General features: G+C 41.6%; 1 pseudogene; it reads left to right on the top strand.

Moving 5' to 3' along the window:
- Nucleotides 1-6,764: 6,764 nt before the first annotated feature.
- On the top strand, nt 6,765-7,235 carry LOC111721574 (annotated as a pseudogene).
- The last annotated feature ends 2,915 nt before the right edge of the window (nt 7,236-10,150 follow it).

Genomic DNA, 10,150 nt, shown 5'->3' with positions numbered 1-10,150 from the left:
GTGGGATGTAGCCAAACTAGTTATTAGGGGAACTTTTATATCTCTAGATGCTTTCTGGCATAAAATGTGCAGGTGCAGGTCCTCTCAAATCTGTGGAGGAGGAAGGAATTTGTGGCCAAAGAAGAAATGGAGCTCATTATTGAACACCAAGTAGACAATTTTGATTATATTAAGTTAAAAAGTTTTTGTACAAACAAAACTAATACAGCTAAGATTAGAAGGAAAGCAATAAATTGGGAAAACATTTTTACCTTCAAGAGTTCTGATAAAAGCCTCATTTCTAAAATATATAGAGAACTGATTCAAATTTATAAGAATCCAAGCCATTCTCCAATTGGCAAATGATCAAAGGCTATAAACAGACAATTTTCAGATGAAGAAATTGAAACTATTTCTAATCATATGAGAAGGTGCTCTAAATCACTATTGATCAGAGAAATGCAAATGAAGACAATTCTGAGATACCACTACACACCTCTCAGATTGACTAAGATGTCAGGAAACAATAATGACCAGTGTTGGCGGGGATGTGGGAAAACTGGGACACTGATGTATTGTTGGTGGAGTTGTGAACAGATCCAGCCATTCTGGAGAGCGATTTGGAACTATGCTCAAAAAGTTATCAAACTGTGCATACCCTTTGATCCAGCAGTGTTTCTACTGGGATTATATCGCAAAGAGATCTTAAAGGAGGGAAAGGGACCCACATGTGCCAAAATGTTTGTGGCAGCCCTTTGTGTAGTGGCCAGAAACTGGAAACTGAGTGGATGCCCATCAATTGGAAAATGGCTGAATAAATTATGGTATATGAATGTTATGGAATATGATTGTTCTATAGGAAACGGTCAGGAGGATGATTTCAGAGAGGCTTGGAGAGACTTACAGGAACTGATGCTGAGTGAAATGAGCAGAACCAGGAGATCATTGTACACGGCAACAGCAAGATTATACAGTGATCAATTCTGATGGCCATGGCTCTTCTCAACAATGAGACAATTCAGGCCAGTTCCAATGATCCTGTGATGAAGAGAACCATGTACATCCAGAGGGAGGACTGTGGTAACTAAGCATTTTCACTTCTTTTGTTGTTGTTTGCTTGAATTTTATTTTCTTTCTCATTTTTCTTCCTTTTTGATCAGATTTTCTTGGGGGCAGCAAGATAATTGTATAAATATGTATGCATACATTGGATTTACATATATTTACCATGTTTAATATATATTGGATTACTTGCCATCTAGGGAAGGGGGTGGTCGGAAGGGGGGGAATTGGAACACAAGGTTTTGCCAGGGTCAGTGTTAAAACATTATCCTTGCATATGTTTTGAAAATAAAAAGCTTCAATAAAAGAAAATCCAGCAGTATGAAGTGGATATTCACAGTTTTACATGTAATCCTTTTATGTTCTGCTGTGTATATGGAAATCTACAATTTTTCAGTGTCTAACTTCACATTAAAAAAATTAAACTTCTCGTGAAGAAACTAATCAGTACACTCTAACAGAGGATGAATCAAAGCTATTAACCGATGAGGGAATAGTGAGAGACCAATTGTCAGAACAAAACTATAAGAAAAAACAATTTGAGGAGACAGGAGTGGTGTGCTTACACAAGTCTCACCCTACACCTGCCAGAGCATGGTGCTGACCTTGACATGCACCACAGGGGAATCATGGGCAGAGGTAAGTACTCATGTCCAAAAAACCATTTTCCCCTCAGAAAGAGCTATGGAAAGAAGTTCTAGTTAACGGTGACTTAGTCACATAAACATTGGCACACATATCAGAGAACCATAAGTCTGGAAAGACTTAGAGGAATGGTGTTTGCAATTGTATATAGTCCTGAGATAACAAAGCCTGAAATCGCACGGCAAGAATGCTTGTGAACTTAGAGAAACAGTTTGGTGCTGCTGAGTCACTAGGGGAAGCATCTGCTCCATTCATTCCAGTCTACCATTTAGCATAAAAGGGGGGAAGTCCTCTGAGCTTAGAATGTGCCTGAACAGTCAACCATAGTGACTGATACAGGAGACCTAAAGCCGGAGGAGGCGAGTGATATCAGGACAGAATATGTGAAAGTCTGACAAACCAAGAGCTAGGGATCTGTCTAACTGGTCTTAAGTCAGAAGAGAAAGCTGCATTTTAGTCAGTTGCTACAAAGAAGAAAGTCATTTTGAGAATGACACCAGAGCTGTAAAAAATGAGCTCACCTGGAAAAACCAAACATCACATAGATCAATTTGATATAAAAACATTGAATCAGTGAGGAGGTGAAAGTGCAAAATTATCTTCCTCCGCAAATGGGACCCAAATGACTAACATATATTGGGTATGCTCGGGAACAGTTCGTAGATTTGGTTTGCCAGAATGGTCTATCTACAGACCCAGCAACGGGAAATCAGTCTGGAGTTAGAAATATGTCACCTGGGCCTTGAGGATTCTGAACTTGAACTCATCTCCAGTCGTGCACGGGTCCATTCCATCTGACTCTGTGCCCAGAGGTCACCGAAGAGTGACAATCTAGTATAATCTGCTGGATTGTGGATTCCAAGTTGCCATTCTCTAAGGGGCAAATAATAAAAATGCATTTGCAAGCTAGGACTCTAGACTGAGTGGTAAGAATTATCGATACTTGAGCCTGAAGTGAGCCAGGGTAAAGTGGAAGTTTGCTAAAGAAGCTATTGGTGTCAATGAGAAAGTATACACCGTGATTCTGGTATATCCAGACTCAGAGAACACATCTGAAGCATCATCATTGACTGGGACCAACCCTGACTTAGTTATTAGACAATGCCAGTGTACAGAATCCGTATACGCAGTCAGTCCTAGATCCCAGACTGTACAGACTATATAGTTCCTCTATTTTCTCCACCAACTTCTTTCCCTCACCTCTCCTGTCAACTTCACTTTCAACCTCAGGGACCTTACTTAGGGAATAATAACCAAATCAATACTATTATTCCCAAAAAGAACATACCAATCAACTATCCTATAGCTCCACTCCCCATTCTTGTCTCCCAAACCAAAACACCACCCAAACCGACTATGTGTTGGCAAGGGTTGGGCCACTGTCAAGTATAGGAGTTGCAGTAAATAGTAAGCACTGATCCAGGGGAAGTAGGAGCAATAATCGTCTGGATAGAGTGAAAGAACTATTGAGAAATAAGGGCTTTTCCATATGTGAGGCCCATTATCTCAAATTTGTAAATAATTTTATTGCTTTTCATAGGATACAAATGAAGGCTGGCTATTAGGGAAAAACTTGCTAACATTAAGAGTTGTCCAAAGTAGAATGACTTGTTTCTTGAGTTGGCAGTTTCACCTTCCTTGGCTAGATGACCAATTGTCAGAAATGTTACAGAGGAGATTCCTTTCAAAGGGCTGTTGGACTAATTGGATGCTAAGATCTCTACCAACTCTCAAAACCTGTGATTCTGTGATATTGCTAAACCACTTAGCTCATTCATGGATAGATATGTATATATAGCTATGTATACGGGAAGAATCAAAATCAGAAGAACAAGAAATGTCACCTTGGTCTAAAGCCTGTGAAGCCATGTAAAGATTGTTGGTCTGAGAAACATGAATGAGCTTTTAAAGACTTGGCAAACCGATCGACTCAGGGCATAGCTAAACATTTTTGTGATATATAAATGTAATGGGATATTCAGCATCATATGAAGCAACAAATATGAAGGATATAAAGAAGCCTGGAAAGACATATAATAAGTGATACAGAGTTAAGTAGGGAAAACCAGGAAAACAATACACAAAGCCAGTCAATAAATGTTTATTAAGCACCTACTGTGTGCCAGGCACTGAGCTAAGCATTGGAGACACAAAGAAAAGCAAAAGAAAATCCCAACCCTCAAGGAGCTCACAGTAGAATGAAAAAAAAAAAAACAACTTGCAAGTGACTTTGTCCAAACAAGACGTTCTTTGTCCTTCATCTTCGAAGAGGACTGATTACATCCCAGATGTCTTGACTCACAAATGAATTGGATTTAAGGGTTTTAAGTTTTTTCCAGGGTCACTGAAGTCCAGTGGTAAGACAAAAGTCAAGATGACTGACAGTGGCTGAGGATGTGGTGGATGACCTTGGCAACTCTGATGCCTAACGCAGCACTCGGCCCCTCCACAGCCCCTGTCTCAACCATCGTCATGGCTGTTGGAACAAATTGTTCTCACCTGCCCATCCCACTGGGGGAAGTCTTCACGTGCTTGGGGTAGACAGCCTCCTAACTCATTGACAGGTTTGAGGTCTGTGGGTTACCCTCAACTTGGCTGAGCCCATATGCCAAGACGGTTTTGTGGGGCTGTGGCCACTGCACGTGCTACACCTTCTTGGAGTCACAGATGAGGGTTGGGTGAGGGTAGAACCAAAGGTGAACGAGCCTCCCCGAAAAGGGCTCGGCAAGCCCTCCTATCAGAGGGGCCTGATGCCACACAAACAAGGTATGTACAAGATGAAATGAAGTTCATCAACAGAGGGAAGGCACTAGAACTAAGAGGAGTAGGGGAAACCACACCTTCCTATAAAAGATAAGATTTTAACTGGAAATTAAAGGAAGCCAGAGAAACCAGGAGGTAGAAATGAGGAGGGAGAGACTTGGGGGACGACCAGAGAAAATGCTAAGAGAGAGTGTTCTGTGCAAGGATCATAAAGGAAGCTAGTGTCCCTGTATCACAGACTTTATGAGGGGGTTCAAGACATAAGAAGCTGAGCTATGAAAGACTTTGAATTTCAGACAGAGAATCATTTGATTCTGGACATAATAGGGAGCCACTGGAGTTCGGGGAGGGTAGTGATACGTTCATACCTGTGCTTTAGAAAGATTACTCTGGTGGCTGAGTGGAAGATGGACTGAAGGGAGACCAACCAGAAGGCTATAGTAATAGTCCAGGTATGAAGGGATGAGGACCTGCACCAGGTGGAGGGTATTTGCAAAAGAGTGAAGGGGGATTATAGGAGAGATCTGAGGAAGATAAAATCAACAAAAATTGGCAGCAGATTGAATATGGGGAGGAGAAGCAGGGGGCTGGAAAGGAGTGAAGAGCTGAGGATATTAGCCTAGGGAACCGGGATGATGTGGTATCCTAAAGAATACTAGAGAAATTTAGAAGGGGGAAGGCTTCAGGGGCAAAGTTAATGAGTTCAGTTCTAGACGTGTCCATGGGAAAGCCAGTTTGAGAGATCCAATAGACAGTTGCAGACAGAAGACAGATGTGAAAATCTTCAACACAGAGATGGTCATTGAGTCCAGGGGAACAGATAAGATCAGTAAGGGAAATCTTCTAGAGGGAGAAGAGAAGAGACCCTCGTGAGACATTCAGAATTAGAAGGCATGGCCTGGGGGACTGGAATCAAGAGGGAATACTGTCACTGAACCCTAGAGAAGAGAATATCAAGGAGGAAAGCAACAGTGTCAAGGTCCAGAAGGATGGAGATTGAGCTCATTAGTAGTTATGGCGATTCAGAGACCACTGGAAACTTTGAAGAAAGCCATTTTTAATTAAATGATGAGATTAGAAGGCAGGCTTTACAGAATTACGAAACAAGTAAGAGGAAAGGAACTTGAGACATCTACTCGATGCCTTCTCAAGGAAGTTAGCCACAAAATGGAGAACGAAATATGGGATGATAGCTAGCAGGAATGGTTGATTGATTAAATTAGGTTCTTTTGAGGATGGGAAAAATGCATAAGTAGTAAGGAAATAGTAGACGGGTTGAAGATAAGTGAGAGAATGGAAATGAGAGAAAGGTCAATCTGCTGGAGAGGACAGGATGGGCTAGGGATGGCTTGTGCAGGTACAGGAATTTGTGTCTTAGGAAGCAGAAGGATGATTTCATTATTTGAGGAAAAAGTGAAAGAGAAGATACTTACAGGAAGCAGTGGGGAAATGTGAGTTGAGAAGAGGAGAAAAGAAAAAAGAAAAGAAAAAGAAGGAGCAGCTGGGTGGTGCAGTGCACCAGCCCTGAAGAAAGGAGGAACTGAGTTCAAATCTGACCTCAGACACTTAATATTTCCTAGCTGTGTGACTCTGGGCAAGTCACTTAATCCCAAATGCCTCAGCAAAAGAGACAGAGAGAGAAAGGGAGGGAGGGAGGGAGAGAGAGAGAGAGAAGGGGAGAAAAGGAAAGACCCAACAATGGGGAAGAAGTTGCAAAGACGTAGAACTAAATGCAAAAGATATTGCGTGATATGAGAATGTTTGAGGGAAGAGTTGAAGATGCCAATGAGGAAACTGGACGGATGGTGGAACCCTGCACAAAATAAGGAAAATGGAAAGGAGGTATGTCAGAGGTAAGGGAAGATGCTATGGGGCACCTATTTGAAAATAGCCAAATGAGCAATTCTGGTGATTGTCACTAGACGTGACAATTGAGAGGCTAATTGAAGCCATGAGGACTGATGGGGTCACGAAGAGAGGATGTAGAGGGGGACGAGAAGGGGACTCAGAACAAATCTGGATATTTAGAAGCACATAGATGGCCAATTGTATTTTTTCCCAATGAAATCCAGCTGTTTGGATTCATATAGAAGCATAATTTCACTCATAAAATATCAGAGTTTGGAAGGAACCTAGAGATCATCAAATGAAATCACCTAATTTTAGAGGGAAGGAAGCTGAAGCCCCAAAACGGCAAGTGAGCTACCCAAGATTACAAAAGGAGGCGGTAACTTCCAGTGCTGTATGTGGGGGCTATCCCGAGAACCACTTTCAGCAGTGGTGGGTGAAGTTATTTTCGGCTCTCAGCAGCAGCAATGCTGTTGGAGATGGTGCCCACTGATTTGTAACATCTATGAGCTTGTCATCTCTGCTTCTTGGTCAAGACTATAGACCAATCTGAGTATGACGGCTGTGATAATCGTGACTCATCCCCACGGACAAAAGGTAGCCGAGAAATGGCGTGTGATTGTACAAGTTCTTTTGACGGGATCATTGCAAGGATGAGTTCAGAGGACAGCTGGGTCTCTAAATGGCATTGAGTCAGTACCTTCGGCCCTGGAGTTCATGTAGTGTCTGTCGCTGACTGTCTGCCTCAAGATTGTTCAGGAACTGAAGAGCCATTTACAAATCCAGAGACACAGCCGTAAAGATCCAGAGAGCCCCTTTGCTCTTGGACCCTATCAGGCAGAGTTTTTTTGCCTGGGGAACTGAAAAAATACTATTCATTTTCCTGCTTACCCTCTATTCTTCAGCCTTTGAGGGATGCCAAGAGCAATAATGACTGACTGCAGGAACATTGGATTCTGGGTGGTTAAAAAAGGTGGCATTCGTAAGATTTTGAAAACATCGAGGCAGGATGTGCTGTTTAACCCACCATGAGTGCCAGACTGTTGGATTACGTGCAGGTCAGAGGATAATAATAAATGTGAACTGTCTCAGTCAGAAGGGCCCTTTCTCAGGTTTTTTGGTTCAGACCTTCTTTTACTCAACTGTGAACGGGGGCCACATTCTGAACTTTGTTAAGATCTTCTCTGAGTTTGTCGGGGTATTCCATATGGCTGCCGACCATTTGAATCCTCATATTCCGACAGATAGAGGGTTTTGTCTCATTAGAAACTTTTATAGCCCTGCTTATTCTACTGATCTTTTTATGGCTATATTTTGGGCCAGACCCTTAGAATTTCAGTGATAGAATTAAATAATCCACTGCCTATTTGCAGCAGTGAAAGCCTATGATAACTGTGAAAATAAGTGATACTTGAAGCATTTTGGAAGAAAGGGCTATTGACTACCTTCCTTCCCGCCCCCCTTTTTGTGTACCTTTCCCAGAGGACCAGGTTCACAACCTAGCTCTGTTATCAGTTGTATAACCTTGTATAAACCACTTACTACTTCTAGGCTTCGGTTCTTTATTTGTAAAATAATGTTGTCTTAATGTTCCTCTCAGCTCTAAAACGGTCATCTCTCTTTCCTATCAGTATTATTGCCAAAAAGGGTATTGCTAGGGACTAGCAATTGGTCTAAATGGAACCCTGAATCTATTTCAAGTAGCGTTCCATTTCTATCTGCTATACTTTGACCTCAAATTCAAATTGGCAACTCAAAAAAATTCTTAGGAATCTTCCTTAACTTAATTCTGACCAGTCAGTCCTTGTCCTGTGTTCTGACCAAACCCCGTTCTTTTCTCAGTTCCCTCAAGCCAACATTTACTAGTTATGAGGAAAAAATTAAAATTAGACAATTTATAGGATATTACAACTGTAATATCTAGTGTATTTAGACTAAGATTTTCCCCAAGACCCCATAACTAATCTTTTGTGATCAAGGCTAAACTTAGACTATATTAACTTAGTATCCCTGCCTATTCATCAATTTGAAGGACTCCCATATTAACCAGCTTAATTCAGGCCCATCTCCCTTTCCTAGGAAGTTATTCCTGCCCACAAACAGGTGAACCAGAGACTAGAGAATGACTGTCACATTAATATAGCTCTTCCCATTTAGAAAAATGATAGACTTTAGCATTCATTTCCTTTCATCATTTTTAGCTAGACATAGAATATTACAGTACTTATCTTCTTGCAGCTTTAAACCAGTCACTGCCACCTGTTGGTCTTGTAGCTGTGTCATGGTTGAGTCTGAGGACGAAACGGACCGTTAGCTTCTGGTCATTTGGATTTCTACAGGTTGAGCCCACCCTTCTGACGCTATCCTATTTCCTTCTTCCTTTAAAATGCTTCGGCTGATGTCAACTGCTGTTCGAGTCTTACAATTCAAAGGCCTGCGACTGGTGAAGCGATACTTTTAAAGGCCTCATCTAGTAAGGGCTGAAGAGGTGTGTGCCCCATTGGCCACTTGGGGAGGACAATGAGTCGGTTTGCCTTCTTATGCAACTAACTCTCTGAGAGCCTGATGTAGCAGAAAGACCAGAGCTGTTAGTCATCATTGGGGAAGGGCTTGACTTGATGGTTCCTGTTCCATAGATCACTAAGGACTAAGATTAGCACTAGTACAGTGCTTAAACTTCTGCAATGAGGACCCCTTTTTAAAGGCAAAAGAAAACGTGACAAGAAACTACTGTGAATTCAAAGATAAATTCAATGAATTTAATCACATCAGCATCTGTTTGAAAAACGAGTTATAGAAGGCACATATGCACTGCCAGTGCAACTGTGAATTGGGACGATTTCGGAAAAGCAATTTAGAATGATGCCAAGAAAGTGACCAAAAAATCCCTAACTTTGGCCCACGGATCCAACTGCTGGACATCCTGAGGAGAGCAGTGATAAAAAGCAATGCCCTGCGTAGATTCCAAAATATTTCTAGTAGCACCTTTTTGCAGTAGCAAAGAACTGGAAAACATGCCGATTCATTAGGAAATGGTTCAACAAATCGGGCACAAACTGAACACGATACATGACGAAACATTGAAAAATGAGAGAACTATGCAGGGGCTAGAAGGTAAATGAAAAAACACCAGAGCAACCGAATGCTGTGGAAAGAAGGGAATAGGAACCTTGCCTCCTTTGTAATCGTGAGGGATGATGGATGCCAACCCTTCCATAGGACATTGGACTGTTTAAAATGTGCTAGTATTATTGAATTGTCCCCCTCCTTTTTGGGATGTCTTGGAGTTGGGAGAGAGGGGTAGTACCTATATGAATTTGAGTGTCAGTGAACCCTGGGCCTCAGTTTCCTCACATGTGAATTAGGCTGCTGAGGTAGAGTCCTTTCTGTCTCTAGATCTCTGATCCTATGGCACTGTGATATATTGGGAAATATAGATGATATACAAAGACTATATCAATTCGTTAACTTTTTAAAAGTGAGTTTTAAATGTGTAAGACCTTCAGTCTAAAGTAAGTTACCTTGCTTAGTGAATTGAGTCAAGCAGAAAAAAAGGAAGCAAGAAGAGGATAAGGAAGACTAGAGCTCAATTTTCTTCCTTTTAATGAATAGCAAGCTTTTCACGACACCAAATTCTCCTGAAGAACAATGTGCTCTGTGCATGTGGTATCCATCTAAGCCATCAATATTCATGGCTCGATGAAGGAAGGTGCTATATGGTAATCATGTACTTTCTCATCAGAAACTTACTTTCCCATTCCTTTTCACCTGAACGAGTCCAGCCCCATGCAGGATTAGGGGTCTCTCCAGAACCAGACAAGAGCGGTAGAAAACCAGCCGTGTTAGAGCTCCT

Source organism: Sarcophilus harrisii, chromosome X (assembly GCF_902635505.1).
Source record: "Sarcophilus harrisii chromosome X, mSarHar1.11, whole genome shotgun sequence".
Lineage (NCBI taxonomy): Eukaryota > Metazoa > Chordata > Mammalia > Dasyuromorphia > Dasyuridae > Sarcophilus > Sarcophilus harrisii.
This window is presented reverse-complemented; position numbering and strand designations above follow the sequence as displayed.